General features: G+C 48.5%; 1 long non-coding RNA gene across 1 annotated transcript in view; it reads right to left on the reverse strand.

Moving 5' to 3' along the window:
• Nucleotides 1–10,194: 10,194 nt before the first annotated feature.
• The window catches only part of LOC139757247 (uncharacterized), a 199,247-nt gene continuing 186,832 nt past the window's right edge, over nt 10,195–22,609 (reverse strand). The window contains exon 3 of the long non-coding RNA XR_011714554.1: nt 10,195–10,755. This is a non-coding gene — a long non-coding RNA (uncharacterized lncRNA). The remainder of the gene's footprint in view (nt 10,756–22,609) is intronic.

A 22,609-nucleotide genomic window follows, 5' to 3' on the forward strand; every position in this document is an offset into this window, starting at 1 on the left:
TAGGGGAGAAAGAATACTTCCCACGTATTCCCTGCGTGTCGTAGAAGGCGACTAAAAGGGGAGGGAGCGGGGGGCTGGAAATCCTCCCCTCTCGTTCTTTTTTTTTAATTTTCCAAAAGAAGGAACAGAGAAGGGGGCCAGGTGAGGGTATTCCCTCAAAAGCCCAGTCCTCTGTTATTATCGCTACCTCGCTAATGCGGGAAATGGCGAATAGTTTGAAAGAAAAATATATATATATCCCAGCCTTGGCCAGGTATACAATTATCGACCAGCCACGAGGGGAGGATGAGCACCTGGGTTGGGTGAGCACTGCCGCGTCCAGGATCCGAGCCCCGTGTGTGACTGAAGGTCAGCAGAGACCAACCACTGCACCACGGAGGCTCATACAAATCGGTATCGTGACACGCGTCCGGGGGGGGGGGTCTACCCGAGTAACATCTTGACACGGGTGTGCGTACGACCCGTAACAACCCTCGTAACATGAGAGCAACAATTGCAACTGCTGTGGACGATGCAGGCCTTGCGTAGGGAGAGAGAGAGAGAGAGAGAGAGAGAGAGAGAGAGAGAGAGAGAGAGAGAGAGAGAGAGAGAGAGAGAGAGAGAGAGAGAGAGAGAGAGAGAGAATATATGACCTGGTGAACAATAACTATGATAATGACAAAACCATTCAAGCAACGAAGTTAACTACCTTTTTTTTTTCTCTCACCCCCACGTCAGGTAGAAGATGGGGAGAGGGGAGTTTACACGAGATGTGGACACAACGTACCATGTGAGGGGAAGATGTCCAGCTGAGAGATACGACTGAGGGGGGAGAAATTACGAGGTCACTGATCCACGAGGAAGACTTGGGAAAGGTATGCACGGTGATGCTAAAAGCTGGGAAACGTGAAAGCAATGGTTGAAGGCGGGGCATCAGGCACTATACACACACTGACCAAACCGCTGACCACGACGGTATGACCCCGTCGAGCACGACTGGCATGACCAGACCTGACCTGAGCCTGGTGGCACAGGAGGCGGCAAGTTGGTCAGACCGTCCTGGGATGGGAGGGAGCCACATCCTCTTCGAGGCTGAGGGTCAGGTCCAGGAGGGATCAGCCAGCCATGGCTACTGAGGAAGAGCGAGCACAGCTGAGGACGAGCGGAACGTTCACCACGGTCACCCCTAGGAGAGGGAGGGCGCATGACTGGTCACGGACCTATCGGTATGGAGCGAATTACGGCATCAAAAAAGGGGATGGAGAACTGGCCACAACTGGCGTATATAACCCGAGGAGGAGGACGACGAGGAGGAGGAGAAGATGGCGCTCATATTGATGAAGGACACACACACACACACACACACACACACACACACACACACGAGTGTCAAATCGGAATTAAAGACCCAACAGGGAGGGTAGAGGAGTTAAGGGAGATGAAGTTATTAAACTAAGAGTTAACGAGGACAAGGATGTAGAGAGGAGGGAGGGGGAGGGGAGAGGGAAGGAGATTGAAGGGGGGTGGGGAAGGAGGGTGGGGTTGGGGGGAAGGAGGGTGGGTTGGGGGGGGGATCAGGGAAGAGAATCATGACGGTAAATTAGCACATAATGCCGAGCTTCCGGCAGCTGCAGCCATACTTCAGGTCGCCCTCCTGCATACCCTATACCTCATCGTGAGGGTGCGGGGGGAGAGGAGACGACAAGTCAGGTGTGCCCTCAGGGAAGGGTCAGGTGTACGCTACAGGCCAGGTATGAGGAGGATTCGGTGTGGCTTTCTTCCAGGTGTTGATAGGGGTCAGGTGTTCCATATGCATATATTTTCGAAACAGCATAATATTACTTCTTAGATATATAAACGAAGCCACAGAATTTAGGCAAAAAATCATAATCACAACTAACACAACACAGATAATAGTCAAATTGCCAAATTTTGAGATCATGCACACATGAAAAAATATATATATATATCCAATGCACACTATGGAACAGGGAATCAAATTCATAATGATACAGGCACGTATCACACGTTTCACACGTAGTTAGCTGGTAATAACATAACATATAAACGGCTTCGTCTATGGTGTGGACTGAGGGTCAAGATGGAGATGAGAGAGATGGTGGTGATGGAGAGAGAGATGGTGGTGATGGATCGGAGGTAGCGCTGCAGCGAGGAAGGTGATGGGGCGAGGGTGGTAGGGATTAAGGCTGGTGATGCAGCAATGCTGGTGATGGAGCGCCGGCTCTCCCACAAATATGGAGGAGAGAGAGAGAGAGAGAGAGAGAGAGAGAGAGAGAGAGAGAGAGAGAGAGAGAGAGAGAGAGAGAGAGAGAGAGAAGGGGCAAAGGATTGAAAATGTTGAGAAATTTCTCTCTCTCATTTTCTTTTCCCTTGCTTTTGACACACACACACACACACACACACACACACACACACACACACACACACACACACGCACGCACGCCAAGGCCCCCCAAGGCCACAATGCACTTGATAAACACTCAAGCTTGGCAGAGACCATTACATCAGCTGACGCCTTCTCACGGACAACACACTCCTTAACCCCCTCACAACACACTCCTCAACCCCCTCACAATACACTCCTCAACCCCCTCACAACACACCCCTCAACCCCCTCACAACACCACCTCTCCCCCGAACGCACTCAAACGCAACCACTCCACTCCACTCCACTCTAACTCAACACCGTCACTGTAATACATGGTTGTCAAATGCTCAAACCTGAAGTTACGGTTCACCTCCACCTAGGCTTGGCTGGTGAGGAGAAGCTACCAGACGCAGACAGGCACAACACACTCTATGCCCTGGGTCACGCACTCACACACACTATACCACCAACACTATCTCTCACCAACAACCATGACACTCCCCACCATCAGCAAGTGTGGCGTATGAAACTCTCCATCACGACCCTTCTCCATCACGACCCTTCTCCATCACCAGTGTCACGTTCTGACACTCCCTACCACCAAGTGTCACAGCTGAAACTCTCCATCACGACCCTTCTCCATCACCAGTGTCACGGATGACACCCCTTCCACCCTCCCCATACACACACACACACACCATTCCCTCCACCCGCCCACCAGAGCTACAGCTGACACATCCCTTCCCTCTCCCTCTTCCCGAGCAAGTGCCATGGGGCTGCTGGTGATGGGGTTGGGGGGGTTGGCAGCCTGGATGAAGATGGCTCGGTTCAATACCTGGTGCCTGCCTCCCTCCTCCTCCTCCTCCTGCTGCTGCTGCTGCTCAGCCAAGGTCGGACCATCTTAAGCTGACGTCACGCGGCCACCCCGACGTTGCATAACCCCCCCCCCCCACACACACACCCAGGATTACAGATGTACACACATATGAACTTCAGTTTCATTTTCCTTGTACTCCTGTCACTTTCGCCTGGCTGTAACCCGAGCGGCGTGATGAACTCTACACAGGAGAGAGAGAGAGAGAGAGAGAGAGAGAGAGAGAGAGAGAGAGAGAGAGAGAGAGAGAGAGAGAGAGAGAGAGAGAGAGAGGGGGGGGGGGGGGGGAGTTATATGTCTCGGGTGAACGCCGTCGAGACAAAACATATCCTCGAGGACAGTGTGTGTGTGTGTGTGTGTGTGTGTGTGTGTGTGTGTGTGTGTGTGTGTGTGTGTGTGGAATAATTATTAAAGCTGACTGTCTCCGTCAGCAAGAACTCTTAAGGCGTGCGCTGCAAAAAGGAGGAGGAGGAGGAGGAGTTGGAGTGCGCCAACTGTCAAAAGCAAACAGACACAAAAAAAGCTCAGAAAAGTTCCTACCTTACAACAGACGGAAGCTCCGTCCGTATGACTACCTGTCTATCCTTCGCGTTTTGCGCCCAAAATAAAACAACGGCAAAATAACAACGGGAGTCTTGGCCTACACAACGGCACAGCAACGGTGTGGTCGACACAACAGATGTCTCCATGGCAACGGAGGCGGAGTCTAGGGTATGACACCGTGCCGAGTCATAAGTGTCATGACACACACTACGCCTGGAATGGGCACTAGATGATTAAAGAATGTCCTTAACACATTAGGCAGGACAGCACGATCCAGGGGTAGGCCGGCGTGACCTCTGACCTTATCCATTAAGGGTCAGGTGGAAAAAAAAAGATAGGCCGACGTACCCAGGAATTGTACCGTCATACTCCCAGGGGGTAAAAATCTATCCCAGTTAAATATATCAAAAAACAAACCAAACAAAATCAGTTATTACTTTAGTTATGGGAGTTGCAACCTTACGTAAATTACATTACGTGGAGACAATATGAACTTTTCCGGAGTGATATATATATATATATATATATATATATATATATATATATATATATATATATATATATATATATATATATAGAACCCCTGATGATCAAGGCCTTCTTGCTAAGCTTTATAACACGTCAATATAGATCTTCACTATGCTGGAAAAACTCTCTCTCTCTCTCTCTCTCTCTCTCTCTCTCTCTCTCTCTCTCTCTCTCTCTCTCTCTCTCTCTCTCTCCCTCTCTCACACACACACACTTACACACACATGGGCTTCCTTGTGGTTAGCGTTACTGACCATGAGTCAGCCCTGGCACGCCCGGGGTCGTCCCCCAGCCAATCCCAAGCTGTTTATCCATCCTTCCCTCGGGGTTGGTCGATAAATGGGTACCTGGCTTAGGCTGGTGTGTGTGTGTGTGTGTGTGTGTGTGTGTGTGTGTGTGTGTGCCATTTCCCTGCTACTGGAAGCGGCGCAGTTTGAAGCCTCATAGAAAGGGGTCCACAGATTAAATAATCATAATAAAGATAGTAGTAGTAGTAGTAGTAGTAGTAATAGTAGTAGTAGTAGTAGTAGTAGAAGTAGTAGTAGAAGTAGTAGTAGTAGTAGTAGTAGTAGTAGTAGTAGTAGTAGTAGTAGTAGTAGTAGTAGTAGTAGTAGTAGAAGTAGTAGTAGTAGTAGTAGTAGTAGTAGTAGTAGTAGTAGTAGTAGTAGTAGAAGTAGTAGTAGTAGTAGTAGTAGTAGTAGTAGTAGAAGTAGTAGTAGTAGTAGTAGTAGTAGTAGTAGTAGTAGTAGTAGTAGTAGTAGTAGTAGTAGTAGTAGTAGTAGTAGTAGTAGTAGTAGTAGTAGTAGTAGTAGTAGTAGTAGTAGTAGTAGTAGTAGTAGTAGTAGTAGTAGTAGTAGTAGTAGTAGTAGTAGTAGAAGTAGTAGTAGTAGTAGTAGTAGTAGTAGTAGTAGTAGTAGTAGTAGTAGTAGTAGTAGTAGTAGTAGTAGTAGTAGTAGTAGTAGTAGTAGTAGTAGTAGTAGTAGTAGTAGTAGTAGTAGTAGTAGTAGTAGAAGTAGTAGTAGAAGTAGTAGTAGTAGTAGTAGTAGTAGTAGTAGTAGTAGTAGTAGTAGTAGTAGTAGTAGTAGTAGTAGTAGTAGTAGTAGTAGTAGTAGTAGTAGTAGTAGTAGAAGTAGTAGTAGTAGTAGTAGTAGTAGTAGTAGTAGTAGTAGTAGTAGTAGTAGTAGTAGTAGTAGTAGTAGTAGTAGTAGTAGTAGTAGTAGTAGTAGTAGTAGTAGTAGTAGTAGTAGTAGTAGTAGTAGTAGTAGTAGTAGTAGTAGTAGTAGTAGTAGTAGTAGTAGTAGTAGTAGTAGTAGTAGTAGTAGTAGTAGTAGTAGTAGTAGTAGTAGTAGTAGTAGTAGTAGTAGTAGTAGTAGTAGTAGTAGTAGTAGTAGTAGTAGTAGTAGTAGTAGTAGTAGTAGTAGTAGTAGTAGTAGTAGTAGTAGTAGTAGTAGTAGTAGTAGTAGTAGTAGTAGTAGTAGTAGTAGTAGTAGTAGTAGTAGTAGTAGTAGTAGTAGTAGTAATAATAATAATAATAATAATAATAATAATAATAATAATAATAATAATAATAATAATAATAATAATAATAAAAACGAGAGAGGTCCAAAGACATTCATCTTCCGCTGTCAAGAAGGTGTTAAGGCAATGATGTCGTGGGTCCGTCACCATCAACTTCAACGGTAAAAGCATTAGTTAAGCCCACAGCTCCCACCCCACCCGACACTCTCTTGCCCCCGCACGAAACACACTGACGATTAACTAACTTGTACGTAATCATCATCAGGAAAACGTTCCATCACGTGACGCCAACGTTCAGTGCCTCACAACAACAGAAATACAACACAAATACAACATGCAGGTATACATAACATCCACATAGACCGCTGGTGTGCGGGGGAGAGGGGGAGGAGGGTACTGTATTTCAGAAATACAGCAACCCTACAGCCCGACCTGAATACATCAAGTGTCAATAGACGGACCGGGAGGGAGGGAAAGAGAGAGGGAGGGAGGGAGGGATAGAGGGAGGGAAGGAGGGAGTTTATTCCCGACGCGACAGTACTGGCGGCTGGCAGGCGCAAGGCAAGGTCGAGACTCTCAAAATAGCCTTCACTCCCCGCTATACCCATCCTGCCAGACATGTCATTACCAACCATCCTCCTCCTCCTCCCACCACCCTACAGCCTCACTCACTGGCTTCCCTCCCCTTTTTTCCCCGTCATTACCAACCCTCCTCCTCCTCATCCTCCTCCTACCACTCTACAGCCTCACTCACTGGCTTCCCTCCCCTTTTTTCCCCGTCATTACCAACCCTCCTCTTCCTCCTCCTACCACTCTACAGCCTCACTCACTGGCTTCCCTCCCCTTTTTTCCCCGTCATTACCAACCCTCCTCCTCCTCCTCTTCCTCCTACCACTCTACAGCCTCACTCACTGGCTTCCCTCCCCTTTTTTTTCCCCACCTCTCCTCCACCTTCGTTACTACTTCTATCTACTCGCACCACCATCAACATCCTCTCAAGAGAATACATCTTCCTTTTCTTTTCAGTTACATGTCCTTCAACGACACCACACCACTTCCATCGTGATGCTCCCTCACTCTCTCTCTCTCTCCCTCCTCCACCACACCTAGACCGCCGGCAGGCTCCGTCTTCCCTCGCAAATCGTCCGCTCTCCTCTCCCACTCCCTCTCCAAATAAACCTATACACAACACCTGCACAAGCCAGAGGATAATCCACACGTCCCGAGGCTGTAAACACGTACGGCTCCTTCTCTTCCTCCTCCTCCTCCTTCTTCGCATATTCTTCTTCTTCTTCCTCAATTTGTTCTCGTTCCTTTTCATTCTTCTTCTTCTTCTTTTATTATTCTACGTCTTTTCTCTCTCCTTCCTCCTCCTTCAGTCTACGTTTCTTCTTCTTCTTCTTCTTCTTCTTCTTCTTCTTCTTCTTCTTCTTCTTCTTCTTCACCAAGCACCCCATCCCTCTTCCTCTATTCATTATACACAAAGGAAATAAACAGGGACACAACAGGATGGACGGGAAATTAGTCGGCGGAACAGCGACAGAGATGGTGAGGTTGTAAGTCGCACTGCAGATGTGTGTGTGTGTGTGTGTGTGTGTGTGTGTGTGTGTGTGTGTGTGTGTGTGTGTGGAGGAAGGGGGAGGGAAGGTTGCAACAGGTGTAGACACACAAGGGGAGAGCTCGTACCACAGCAAACGGGGCGGCGAAACAGCAAAATGGGGAGGGGCTTGGGATGCGGGACGAGAAGGCCCCTACGGAGAGAGGAACTGAGACAGCGGCTGAAGCAAGGGCAAAGTTGGGAGGGTCAGGGCACAGCAGGAGGGAGACAGAGAAACACAGCAGGTGGAGCAGACACACTTTGGGGGCCCTAGGTGACAGTGGGTGAATCCACAGCAGCCAGGGTCAACGACACACAGCAAGTGGGGCCAAGGACAAAGCAGGTGAGCTCAGGGAAACAACATGTGTTACACAGGCGATATAGACGGTGAGAGGACACAGCAGGTGGGTTAAATACGCAACGGGTGGATCTGAGACATAGCAGGGAGGCCCTGAGACACAGCAGTAGTAGGCCAGGGTCGAAGTGACTGGGTCACAGACACAGCAGAGGGCTCGGGGACACAGCGGGGAGGTTAGAAGACAATAGAGAGGTCAGAGACACAGCATGTGGGTCAGGGACACAGCGGGGAGGTCAGGCGACAATAGACAGGTCAGAGCCACAGCTGAGAGGGTCAGGGACACAGCATGTGGGTCAGATACAAAGCAGGTGGGATGCCTCAAGGTCACAACACCAGCTGGCATCAGACCAAAGGCGCGCGCACGTTAGGGTAAATCTTCCCACACTCACCATCACTCATACATAGCGAACAGCGTATCGTATCTATACACGTCCACACCCTACACCTTACGGCAACACGCCCCACACACCTAGTATACACTTTGCATTATACTTCCATCATACAGTGATACCTACGAACATTCTCTATGCACATTTCTAAAAACGAGCTAAATCACACATCGCCGCTAACGCAATGAATTCAGACATTCTTACGCCATCCAATAGCACCAACACAAGCTTAACACTACTAAACACTCTCTATCCAATGGTATACACGACCATACATCATACAATGATGTATAACCATCATAAAAGCTCTTCATACAGATAAACGTAACACAGACACATACCCAGATCGCCACTAGCAATTCATTAACATCTCGAGCATGACGGTACGACCCATGAGCACGGAGGTACTACCCATGATGACCTGTGACCCGACCCTTATGGCTCTTCCTCATACCGTCCTCAAGACCAGCTTCAAACATCCTACTCCAGCAGGCTACTGCAGAGTCTTGCATTGCCCCATTCTAAGCCCCGCTCACTCATGCCTCAACACCTGGTTAACTCTCACTTTATTTCCTCAAGTTATCAACTTCCTCTCACTCGCCCGCTTTGGCCAGCTCTCACTCCTTCTCCCAAGGCTACCCACCCAGTGGCTAGCTCTCACTACTGGCCCATTCCCACTGAAGCCTACCCCTCAAAGGCCCACTCTCAATCTCATTCCCAGGGGCTGCTCTCTCTCACTTGGCCCCGTTCTCTCTCTCTCTCTCTCTCTCTCTCTCTCTCTCTCTCTCTCTCTCTCTCTCTCTCTCTCTCTCGAGGCTACCACCAGATCTTACCCATTAATGGCTAGCTCCGACCTGTCCACAGCGACCGGCTGCCATACTCAGTTCCCCTCATGTGGGTAAACACTAAATTCATCGCCCCTCATTCCCGTCAGGAAATCATCAACTCATTGGTCAACTCATTTCTCCTACGGGACTGACGCCCACCAACGATGCTGTGCCTCACACCTTCAGAGACCTCACACCCAACCCACTCCCTCATGAACCTAGGAATGACTCATTACCCCCTCCTGGAAGTGGATGGGTCTGACTCAACTCCCCGAGGATGAGGTTAGCGCCTCCCTGCGCACGGGTTAAAATCGAGGCTGTGGCGGAAACAGCGGGAGGAGACACGAGGAAATGCCTCCCTCTCCTGCGGCAGTACGACCCGTGCACTTCGGCAGCGGGCGGCTGAAGGCCAGCTTTCCCGAACTGTGATGCAATTCTGGGTATTCCTCCCCTGAGGAAGTGGCGGCTTATTTCTCGTGCACTTCAATGGGGAAGACGAGTGGGAGGAGGAGGAGGAGGAGGAGGAGGAGGAGGAGGAGGAGGAGGAGGAGGAGGAGGAGGAGGAGAGGAGGAGGAGGAGGAGGAGGAGGAGTGTCAAGGCCAGTAGTTCCCCCTGCTGGAGACACGGTGACCTATACCGGTCATCTGGTGGCGCTAGCGGCTGGCACGTTCCCCGACGACGAGGTGAAGCGGACTCGTCGTTCGAACTCCATCCATCGAGTCAGGTCACGACACAAACACCGTCTGCAACTAAATGCAACAACAGTCTTCTTCAGCGGTGCTAAACAATAGAAAAAAAAATACGTTGGTGTGTGATTTTCTAACAACACTGGGCTCTCCAATACACTGAGGGTTAGTTCACAGTATTCGTAGATATGAGGAAAAAAATGGAATATTGATTCATTGCAAAGGAAGCAACAGCCATGTTGCCTCTGCCGGATCCACGCAACACAGGAAGCCATGAATTACGGAAACATGTTCTCAGAACGACGTTAACTCAGCTTCCTTTGTCCGTTCGAGCACGACGGTACGGCCCTTGGCATAACAGCGTGCGACCTCTGACCCTTGTTGACAGTAAGAGTCAGGTCAGATGCCAGGCCATCACACCGACAGGTCGTACCGTCGTGCTCAAAAGACGTACCGTTCTGCTCAAGTGGTCGTACCGTAGTTATCAAGGGTCATTCAAAGTTGGTTGGCAGGTGACATTCTTCCTTCAACAGTATCATGCTAAACTACTCTCATGCTAAACTACTCTCATATCTTGAAATCTGACAAGTGATCATCATCGTCTAAGGTCATCTAGAATCAACTGGGTTAAATGCGTACAAGATGCGCTCTCACGAACGCCTCACCTTACGCAACATATCACCCAGAATCGTCCAGTTAAGGCGCGGAGTAATGTATGCCATGGCTGGGACACTTGATTTCAAGTATATTCTGGGGCAATCCCCCGGTGGCTATCGTGAATACCTGGTAGAATCTTTGGGGAGGTCTTCTGTTCCCCTCACAGCACGGGCTGAGCCTCCCAGAACTGGTAGGTTGGGGTCGCTGGTCAACCGAGCTGTTGGTAGCTTGCAGCCCTCAGGCCTATATATTAAGCCACCTGCAGCTTGTCTTTCTATGTGGGCTTCATATGAAGTCTTGACTTAATACATGTGTCATGCAGTAAGCAAGCAAAGATAATCATCCTTTACTTACCAACGTCTGCAGCTGAAGATTCACAAAAGCTCCTAAGTCCGATCACCCGACTTACCTGGGGATGAATAGAGAAAAATAACATTAGTTCGTGATGAGGTTCATACAAAAAAACTTACTTTTCCTAAAAAAAAAAAAAAATATCAGAATGAGAGAACTAATATACTAATATTCTATAAGAATAACACAGTAGTGAACTGCCCAGTTTCTCGTCACAGGCTTAAAGATATCAAATAATAAGTTGAAATCGATTCGAAATCGCGTATACATTCATACCATAAACACACTCCATATTTCTATACGCTGAACTACGCGTTATTTTCGACATACAATCGGGGCGACGTCCGACTTACAAACCATGTCTACTGCCTTGCTGTCCAGATTTGTATGATCGAGTAGCGAGTGCCAGCATTTCTCTGTCTCACAGGCTAGAACACAATAACGCATTTCCTTGCCTCGTGTTAAGTGCTAGTATTATATTTCTAAGCCTCTGCTGAGTGCTACTACTGTATTTCTATGCCTTGGATAAGTAACTATTATTGAATTCATAGCTCAAGCATTTCCTCGCCTCGGTAACCAGTGCATGTCCTGCATTTCCTCCCATCAGCATATCCTCTCCTGCTCACGCCACAGGGAACCTAACCACACGACCTTGTGGCGATGATGTGGGGCCAGCATTCGAAGTTCCCCTTCCGCCAACCCCCGGCTTTGTACCAGTTCCATAAAAGAGACACACATTCCTACTCATTTTCCACTGCGTATTCTTATGGCTCTCTAAGTGTGAAGAAGTATCGAGGATCATATTTACGCGAGGAAGGGTGGCGTGCGGACGCGTCATCTGCCCCCCCCCCCCCCACCTTCGTAGTATCAAAGGTGAAGACAAAGTAACGCTTTTAAGTAACAGATCTGTACGTCCGTCCGTCCGTCCGTCCTTCTGAGGCTGCTGCAGACACTTAATATCAGATTCGATCCGAAGCTAACACGATCTAGCACACACGTGAGCAGACAATAGCAATGTTATGACACGTGTGTAAGGACGTCTTATATATATATATATATATATATATATATATATATATATATATATATATATATATATATATATATATATATATATATATATATATATATATATATATATACATATATGAGTCCGGACTGACACACACATGCAGCCTACGACGGGGGATGTGTAATGTACAGAGGATGTGTATGTGTCCATGTATATTACGTAACCTCTTCCACAGTCAGCCCAGCTGTTCATCCCCCACCCCTCGGGGTGGGTCGATGCAATGGGTACCTGACTCAGGCTAAGGTATATATATATATATATATATATATATATATATATATATATATATATATATATATATATATATATATATATATATATATAGCCTTAATGTGATGGCCTTCATTAGAGCCTCAGCTGTCCGTGCCGTCTCAGCTAACATAACATAAAAAAACAAGGAAAATAACGACACACAACGTTAACACGTGCTGACTGCCGCCGTATTTATATACCCTTCCATTACAAACCAGTAAACCGAGCGCTCTCATTCATCATCATCATCCACGTCGAACACTATCAACGACCCTCGTTATGAAAGCGTACTACACCCTACGACAAAGTGTACAGGACTAGTGTACACCCTGCGACGCAGTGTACAGGACTAGCGTACACCCTGCGACGCAGTGTACAGGACTAGCGTACACCCTGCGACGCAGTGTACAGGACTAGTGTACACCCTGTGACGCAGTGTACAGGACTAGTGTACACCCTGTGACGCAGTGTACAGGACTAGCGTACACCCTGCGACGCAGTGTACAGGACTAGTGTACACCCTGCGACGCAGTGTACAGGACTAGTGTACACCCTGTGACGCAGTGTACAGGACTAGTGTACACCCTGCGCGCAGTGTACAGGACTAGTGTACACCCTGCGACGCAGTGTACAGGACTAGCGTACACCCTGCGACGCAGTGTACAGGACTAGCGTACACCCTGCGACGTAGTGTACAGGAGTAAGTTGAGGCTCCGTCTCCCATCCTGAGCCATCGATCAATAGCGAGTTATTCAATTAAGCTGAATCAATATTCAATAATGATCAGGAACTGAGTAATCACCACACACACACACACACACACACACACACACACACACACACACGCGCGCGCGCGCGCGCGCGCGCGTCTACCCTCTGCCAAGAATGAGAAGAAATTTATATTCGCATCAGCACAATATCATTTTGTCATGAAATCGAATGAGGTGACGGAGGAATTCCTTCTTAAAGCTGAACAAATTCATGACATCAATGCTGCACAAGTCCTGACATCAATGCTGCACAAGTCCTGACATCAATGCTGCACAAGTCCTGACATCAATGCTGCACAAGTCCTGACATCAATGCAGCACAGAGTCATGATGACATCAATACACGCTGGTGTCTCACGTAACGTCACAGGTATTCGTTATGTTTAACGATATGCAAATCCAAGGCCAGGCCAGGCCAGTCCCGTCACAAACATCGCACGGAAAAATCACGAATAAAATAACAGTTCCCCGTAACGCGAGGAGAAGGAGGAGGAGGAGGAGAGGAAAGGAAGAGGACACAAGGAGAGATATACGAAGACTTGCTCAAGGCGTCGTCAACAATAAGACAAAAAGAAAAAAAAAATCTTAATCAGTGCCAGAAGGAAATTCCCTCCCTCCCTCCCTCCCTCTCCCCTTGTGGACAAACACTCAAGCCTCCCCTTCCCCCTTACCCACCCCCAGCGGAAATGACATAAAGGGAAGGGGGGAGGGAGAAAGGGAGGGGGAGAAAGGGGGAAGGGAGGAGGAGGAGGATGCCAACACAAAATAAAACCTGATGATATGCATCGGGATGCACGATCGCCATCACGAAGGGGCTGGGCCACTTGTGGGACAAAAACGCAGGCAACGCAGGGGGAATCCACAAGGGTAGTGAGGGGGGGTAAAGCTGCCCCAGAGTGACACGGGTGCAGCATATGCTGCCTCGCGCACGCGCTGACGGTGTGGCTTGGCACGAAGAAAGAAAATCAATCCATAAAAATCATAATTGCCCGTACTTACAAAATATCCCCCAGTCTGTTTACAGCAAAACACTATCCAAAATATCTCCCACAAGACCTACACTTTCAAGGAGTTTTTCCCTCCCTCTCCTACACACACACACACACACACACACACACACACACACACACACACACACACACAATAATTAAACTGCTTACACCACGACAATGTTCCCTAATACTGTCTAAACCGCCATACTGCTAACTATGCACACATACTAACTCAAACTGCCTTGTAAAGATGAAGAACACATTCTTTATCACGTCTTATTCATTGACGATAAAACACGCGACACATTCGAGTTATCAAGACTTAACACGAGTGATCTTGTTGGTGTAAGTTCCAGTGTGTGTGGGGGGTGTCCCCTGCAGTGTGTGCCAACGCCTGACGGACGTGTTATAATACAGGATGTGCCTCAAACCCAAACGACAGATCACAGAGAGAAATCATGCCATCAGAACACGCGCATCCACACATGTCGATCGAAACCGCCCCTTTTTTTTGAGAGTGAATCATAGTATCATAGCGTGATTCACACCTGATTCTGAGTGAATAGGAACACTGAAGCACCGTACACACACACACACACACACACACACACACACACACACACACAGACACACGAGTGTGCAACTCTGACCCTGTAATGTAAAAACAGGTTATTACAATACACCTACACTGCCTATACCATTAGGGTGATCGTAAAACTGCCAACCTCAGAGGTGTTCCCAAACAGCCTACACCCACAGCGTGAGGCAACAAGCCAACGTATATACATATATGAAAAAAAAAAAGGGGGACAAAATCACTCTTCGTCATTTCCTCTCCCGTGGCAGCCATAACGAAGACGCCTTTTAAAATGGTACGACTCAACTTCAAAGACACCTTGCAGGAGGGTCGAGACCCCCTTCGACTGCCTTCGATACGACACAGTCTGTGCCTTCGGCTACCGGAGGCAGGGTAGTCGAGCAGTTCTCCAACAGTTCCTACGGCTCGGGAGCGACGTGCGCGTCCCACGCATGATAGCAACGCGTCGGTAATCGACGATGCCATACACGTCATTCGCTCGGACGGGGGAGTCCCAGACTACGTCATCGGGTTAGTGATGGTCTGATGCGGCAGGTGAGAAAGAAGGAAAAAAAAATCTTTTTATGGAATGAATCATCATACAACAGAAAATGGAATATGGAGGGAGGGGGGAAATATCGAATAAAGGATAAATGAGACATGGGAACATGAGAGTACTCTCATGTCCATACCTGAACAAACATTCTCGGATGCAATAAGGAAGATAACAGAGATAACGATCGACACTTCATCCATCGTAAAGGGGAGAGATAATCACTTCACACAAGTACGAGAGATTGAAATGGGAAATATACCAATACAAACCTCCCTTACAGAAGATGGGATAAACTATACTGTTCATCCAAAAGGAGACGGGATAACCCTACAATGTACATGATACATAAGGCTCAGGGAAAGCCTAACCCAAGGGCTTCATAACATGCAACTAGGGGAAAAAAAGGGGAGGGAGGGAGGGGAGGAAACTACGTGCAGCTTGAAAGAGACCAATGGGAAAGCCAGCAACGAAGGGAAGGGTAAAAAAAAAAAAGCAGAGACTATAAGGCCAAGACGTCTCACTTCCTGTTTGTGTTCAGAACGCTGGCGAGGTTATCTGTATAGTGGTTACGGGATAAGACTCCCTGGTTGACGGGGGGGTATGAACAGTGTCAAGTCGGAGGAGAGGCATGACCTACGACCTCTCAATACGACGTGACGACCCCCCCTGGATGACCAGGCCTCTCTGACGTTCGACCTGACATGAGCGATGGACTGCAGTCAAGGTGTGTGTGTGTGTGTGTGTGTGTGTGTGTGTGTGTGTGTGTGTGTGTGTGTGTGTGTGTGTGTGTGTGTAAGGTGAGCATACCTCTTCCTTTCTTGTTTTTGGTCAAGTTGTCAACACAGCCACCCACTGAGGAAATGGTTTGTGAGTGGTGGGCGTCAGTGGGTGGTGGTGGGGCATGGCTGAGCGGCCGGGGGGGCTGGGTTGGCTGGCGGAGTTTGACCTTGGTCGAGAGTCTGGGGTGTCACCCCACACCCCACCCCAGGAGGGCGGGCTGAGGGGGTGCCAAGTGCCAGAACCAACCAATACCTGACGTCACTTCCTCCCATTCACACCACCCTACCCACTATCCACCCCACCCTCTCCCACCACCCACTTCCGTCATTCTTTTATCCTTCCTCACATTTCACTTTCACTTGTGTCTCCCTCTCTAGTATTCCTTCACTCCTCTCACACACTCGGGGGTTTTAAAGATACGAACGAAAACACACCTCAGCTCATACCAGTTCTGTTTTCTATGTAATCATATTAATCATACGAGGGCTTGCACTGAGGTCATACGATATCTCGAGAGGCAGTGAAACTTGATGAATGATCCCACAGTTTCGTAATCTAAACTGTGAATAAATAATGCATACAAATGGCACGATGAAATAATCATGGCGTTAACACAGCTCGGGGCCTTTCATTTACGAAAATATGTAGGAGGAAAAGATCAAATTTCTTTATATATATATATGTGTGTGTGTGTGTGTGTGTGTGTGTGTGTGTGTGTGTGTGTGTGTGTGTGTGTGTGTGTGTGTGCGTGTGTGTGTGCGTGTGTGTGTGTGTGTGTGTGTGTGTGTGTGTGTGTGTGTGTGTGTGTGTGACCCAAGGTCAGGCAATTATGACATTCCAGGCTTCATTCCTACAACAGTCAGAACACGTAGAGGGTTGTAAGAATGGCTCTGTGCCTTTACCTAGCAACAGGAAGCGACGTACGAGTGACACACAGGGTGACCTCTGAGAGCCTCACTGGCTTGTTCTGTGTGACGTCAAGTGAGTGTGGCTGACGCGATCAAGACTCTACCAACACTCCCCAGTGCCTGGTTCACTTAGTTCCCCCTCGCAGCAGCAGCGGGAAGTAGGCAAAGTTTGGTGAGATCCGGTTCTTGTTCATCATTATTATTATTAGTATCATTATTATTATCATTATCATTATCATTATTATTATCATTATTATCATTATTATTATTATTATTATTATTATTATCCCAGTGGCGGCCTATACGAGGAGTCTGTTACTTATTTACTTCTTACATTACTTATTGGGGGATGGAGGGGGGTGGGGGGAATGAGGCAAGAGGAGGCGTACGCCAAGGCATGCCATCCAGTAATTAACCAATTAATGCCCTGACTACTAATGAGGCTCCTGTGTGACTTCCTTCCCCTCCCACCCCATCCCCCCCTCCTCACCCAACATCTCCTCCCCCCCCCCCCCCCAAAAAAAAGAAGTTCGGCTTGCACACGTGACGTGGTATATTAACGATCTGCGGGACCCTTAACGACATGACGGCAGTTAAGTTCTCTCTCTCTCTCTCTCTCTCTCTCTCTCTCTCTCTCTCTCTCTCTCTCTCTCTCTCTCTCTCTCTCTCTCTCTCTCTCGGCGGGAAGGTAGTCGCGACTCAAAAGAGGCGGATTAAGACGTTCGAAGGAGAGAGCGCCTCACAAAGACTCCTTCTTGAGATATTGAGATCATTCGGCAGGGAAAAAAAAAAAAAACAGATCCGGGTAGAGCACTTGAGCTCTTCAGCTGGACAATGTGACCCTTGAGAACGACGGGGCACGACCCACTCATCCCCCCCCCCCCCCCGAGCGCGTCGGCACGACCCCCTTGACAACTACTGGACGACTCCACGAGACCCAGAGAGAGCGACCGTGCAGGCCTTATGTACGAAGGGTCGTACCATCATACTCAGGAGGAGGAGGAAGGGCAGGATGTGTGTGTGTGTGTGTGTGTGTGTGTGTGTGTGTGTGTGTGTGTGTGTGTGTGTGTGTGTGTGTGTTCAAGGGTCGTACCGTCGTATTCGCAAGGTGGGAACAGCGCTGCCACGGTACATTTATCCGTCGCTAGATTTCAAGAGGACGACACCGAACTGCCTGTATAAGGATAAAATTACATCAGGCAGCAAAGGAAAATACACGGAATTATCTCCAAAAGATGGATAATAATTGCTGTACTCTCAGAACAGAAAATGTAGGGGGGTCAGGACCCCCTACATACGACCCCTGGCCTGTGTTACAAGTAGCGATCTCCAAAATCCCGAGGCAATTGTAGACTGGAGACTTAGAAGTTAGAAAACGGAAACCAGTGGCTTGCATACAACAGGTCGCTGGGTTACGAAAGTAGATGGGGCATTCTAGGTTTTACGGGGCTGGTCAATTCTAATCATAAAACGAATAAATAAAATCTTTACCATCTTAAACACCTTCACCAGTCTACACACAAGCTTGATGCTGGCTACATATACCTCGTGTTATACATAAGCAGCTGAAACGACCTCATTAGTCAGGAATAAAGTGTAAAATCAAAATGTACAAAATGATTCTCGGCGCTGCCATATTCGTGTGTCACTTCCACTGTGCGCAAAACTTTGCGCGTAATGTAGCTACAGTGGGCGAGTGAGACAGACCCCTTATGGGTCGCATCTATACCCATGAATGTCACGCTCTGTGGGTCGTTACGGGAGGCTGAGTCCACAGGTTGTTACTAAGCCGTAGGCTGTGTGACGTGGACGAGAGGTGACGTCATACTTGTTGGCAGTAGGTTTGTGACGTGAATAATGGTCATGGTTGGGACATCTTGCCCCGCGCTATAGCGGTCATTGACTTTATATATATGAAAAAAGGCTTCGAAACGTCAGGAATTCGCTAGTAATTAACGACCGTGACATAATTACCTAATTAGCGTAACATGAAAACGCAAATGACTTCAAAGCCAGACGCACAGTCACCAAAGGCACCCCGTAAACATCAATAGTTTAATTTCAAGAGGATGCGTCCCCATCCTGACCTCCCAGTGGGACCCAGCACCATGGCTACGACAGGAACAACACCACGACCACGGCCACCACCACCACTACCATCACACCAGCTACCAAGTTTCCCCCTCCAAGTTTTTTTTCTCCCTCCCTTGCTTCTTCCCCCCTCCTCCAAGTTTTTTTCCTTTCCCCCCTCCTCCAAGTTTCTTTCCCTTCCCCCCCTCCTCCAAGTTTTTTTCCTTTCCCCCTTCCTCCAAGTTTATTTCCCTTCCCCCCTCCTCCAAGTTTCTTACCCTTCCCCCTCCTCCAAGTTTCTTACCCTTCCCCCTTCCTTCAAGTTTCTTTCCCTTCCCCCCTCCTCCAAGTTTCTTTCCCTTCCCCCTCCTCCACCAAGTTTCACCATTTTTCCGCCGTGCCTCAAGTTCCTGTCTCAGGTTGCACCGACTCCTCGCCTCGAGCTGCAGTTTCTCGTGGCACAAACTTGGCTCTCTGTTTATGTGGAGTTTCCTTTTCGGTCTCTGAGTCTTCCGGATTTCCATCGCGCATACGTTTCCAGGTCTTGTCTTTAACCCCAGAGTCTCCACACGACACCCCCCTCCTCCCCCAACTAAGAGACGTTCTGCTTCCCCGGTTGCATTGTTGGCGAAGTCTCTCTCTCTTTCTCTCTCTCTCTCTCTCTCTCTCTCTCTCTCTCTCTCTCTCTCTCTCTCTCTCTCTCTCTGGGGGAGGGGGGGGGGGAGAGAGAGAAGAATTTTCTCCCAAACTCCAGCGGGGTTTTGTGAGGGAGTCGTGCGGTGTAGTTCACCCTGCACAGGATCTTCCCCACGTCTCCCGGATGTCTGCCCCCACAGTGCTGGCTGGAGAGACTGTGGCACACGAGACAGGGGTCATCAAATCATGTACACCATCAGTGCATGACAGAAGGGTACAGCAACATGTACGCCACCAGTGCATGACGAAATGGTACAGCAACATTCATGACCAATGACGTCGCTTGTTCTCATTCCCCTCACCTAGGCATCACGAACAACCTCGTAACGACCCAAGAGTGTACTGCCTGTTTTGCGTGCGTCTCCTCTGAACCCCACCGTGGTCTCAGCAGACGAGCGCGACAACCTGCCGTCCAGTGAAATCGCTCGACTGACACCGTTCTCTGCCTACGAAAGCCAAGTGTGGCAAACTGGCCAAACTTACCCTCAAGCACCAGTCCATGAGATGGCTGGCTGGTGGGGGGGCGATGCTCTAAAAGTGGTTTTATTCTTTGTTCATCAGGGAAAACCGATGGTAGTCTTAGAGAGAGAGAGAGAGAGAGAGAGAGAGAGAGAGAGAGAGAGAGAGAGAGAGAGAGAGAGAGAGAGAGAGAGAGAGAGAGAGAGAACGGGAAGGGAACAGAAAAAGGAAGACAAGATATCCACCCTGTTTTACGGGAGAAAGCCTGCAATGAGCTCTCGTAAATGGAGCTCAACTGGCTCCCGTCTTACACCATTATCTGTACTAATAATGGTAAATACTTTCATGGAGGAGGAGGAGGAGGCCAATATTCTAAGAAACAATCTAACAAAGAATATTCAGAGAGACAAGTATAGAGTCAACTCTCTAATAACCAATCTCTCTCTCTCTCTCTCTCTCTCTCTCTCTCTCTCTCTCTCTCTCTCTCTCTCTCACAAACACAATATCCACAAAAGCTGAACCCACATATAAAACCCACCAGTGAAACCATCCGCATCATCATTCACCCACCAGGTGCGTTGACACAGGAGAAAACGAGAGAAAGTGATTTGAGACAGCGAGGTGGTGGGGGGGTGGGGGTGAGAGAAAGTCCGCCATCCCCCACGTCAAACACACCAGCTCACACGACTCTCCCAGCGACCATTCCTATGGTTAACGCAACAACAACAACAACAACAACAACAACAACAACAACAACAATAATAATAATAATAATAATAATAATAATAATAATAATAATAATAAACGTAATCTAACAGGCCCTGAGGGGCAGGAATGTTTGTTCACAAACTAAGTGATAAACATGTCAAACAATAGTAAAAGTAAGTCCGAGAGGCACAGGAACACGTAAGGGGTAGACTCATACAATGGACAGATGACAATGTTATATTTGCAAGGGACCAAAGCAGACGCCACATGTGACGGGCCTTCTGGAAATGGGCTGGCTTTACGTCGGCGATCCCAAAGGCCTCGATGGGTCCTTGGATCACACGAACTGCTTCGCCTGATCTATGTAAATCACTGGCCAGAGGGACTGGACTTGTCTGTACCTGTATATGATGACGTGCGGTCGAGTCATGATGGAGGTAAGAAACGACCTGGGGGACGACGCACCAGCGTTACGAAGGGGGGACCTAAAGAGGGACCTGAACGAGGACCTCAAAGTAGGTCTGATCCAATACCCGAGGAAGCGTAAAGTAACGAAACAGGGACACAGGGAAGGAAGGACCGTCGATACAGATATCATCATCATCATAATCATCCAGCAGGGTATCTGTTGCTTCACGAATCATCTGTATGTTGGAGAGGTTCGAGGGATCGGTCTGAGGGATCGGTCCGTCGCAAATGGCCCCATCCCAACCTCATGAGCACGGGAGAGGCAGACAACAATCTGTCTGCCTGGCAAATGTTAGTATGGCATTCATGCTTGACGAAATATTCAGCAAGCCAAAAATAGAATGTAATTCTCGAGTTTGGTAAGAGGACTCACAGAAGTGAGGCGATATATAAACAGAGAATGTCTAGAAGGGGGCAACAAAGGTGGAGCCAGAAATGAGGGAGCTCCCTCAGGGGGCAGAGGTCATTATTAATTTGCCCATGACGGAAGAGAGAAGAGAAATGGAGGACTTGATCATAACGTCTATGTTTCTATATCAATATGGCGACGCCGACAGTCAAAAGTTTTCTGAAGCAGAAACTAGGAGGAATAGCATATTAAGCCAAAAAACCTATTATGTCCACAAGTGTTTTCACTATACTGCAGGAGCGTAAGAATTGATTAAAATAAGAGATAAAACTATCAATACTGATACCATACAAAAGTTTACAAAGTTTCAAAGCAAATGAGAATGTTCAAGAGACGCCTTCTCTCTCTCTCTCTCTCTCTCTCTCTCTCTCTCTCTCTCTCTCTCTCTCTCTCTCTCTCCTCGAATGTAGAACTCTCTCCAGGTTCCCTACAAACAGGTAAATACAAACTGGGTATTACACACACACACACACACACACACACACACACACACACACACACACACACACACGTGATTTAGCGGTCAGCGTTACTGACCATGAGTCAGCGCAGGCCCGCTCGGAATCTGACTCGCACGGGGGGGAGGGGGAGCGGAATTCCGAGCGAGGCAGTCGGCCTAACAACACCCCGCCCCCCTCCACCTCGGGGACGGTCGATAAAGTGGGTACCTGGCTTAGGCTGGAGTGTGTGTGTGTGTGTGTGTGTGTGTGTGTGTGTGTGTGTGTGTGTGTGTGTGTGTGTGTTGTATATACACACACACACACTCGGATCTCAAGAAACTTTAAATGGAGCGTGACTACCAATACTGGAGGGGATTATAAGCACTCACTAACTCCGGCGGTGATGTGATCCTCTCCCACAGATGCCGCCTTTCGGAAGGTCAAGACGCGAGATGCGGGGGTGGTGGGAGTGGCAGTGGATGGGGGGGGTGGAAGTGCCGGGGAGAGAGGAGGGGGGAGAAGATAGGAGAGAAGTTCAGACACCCTCCGGCACCCACATCCCCTAAGGGGTTGGAGTGGGTGAGGGGGGACCGTGTTACCGGACCCCTGCAGCCTGGTAACAGCTGCTACCAAGTGGCCGCCTGAGCCTGGCATAGCTGGGGCGTGAGGGAGGGAGGGAGGTGTGGGTGGCGGTGTGAGGAGAGAAGCTTGTGGGCGGGCGGTGGGAAGGGAGGAACCTTGTGGGCGGGCGGTGG

The sequence above is a fragment of the Panulirus ornatus genome, chromosome 25, assembly GCF_036320965.1.
Source record: "Panulirus ornatus isolate Po-2019 chromosome 25, ASM3632096v1, whole genome shotgun sequence".
Classification (NCBI taxonomy): Eukaryota; Metazoa; Arthropoda; class Malacostraca; order Decapoda; family Palinuridae; genus Panulirus; species Panulirus ornatus.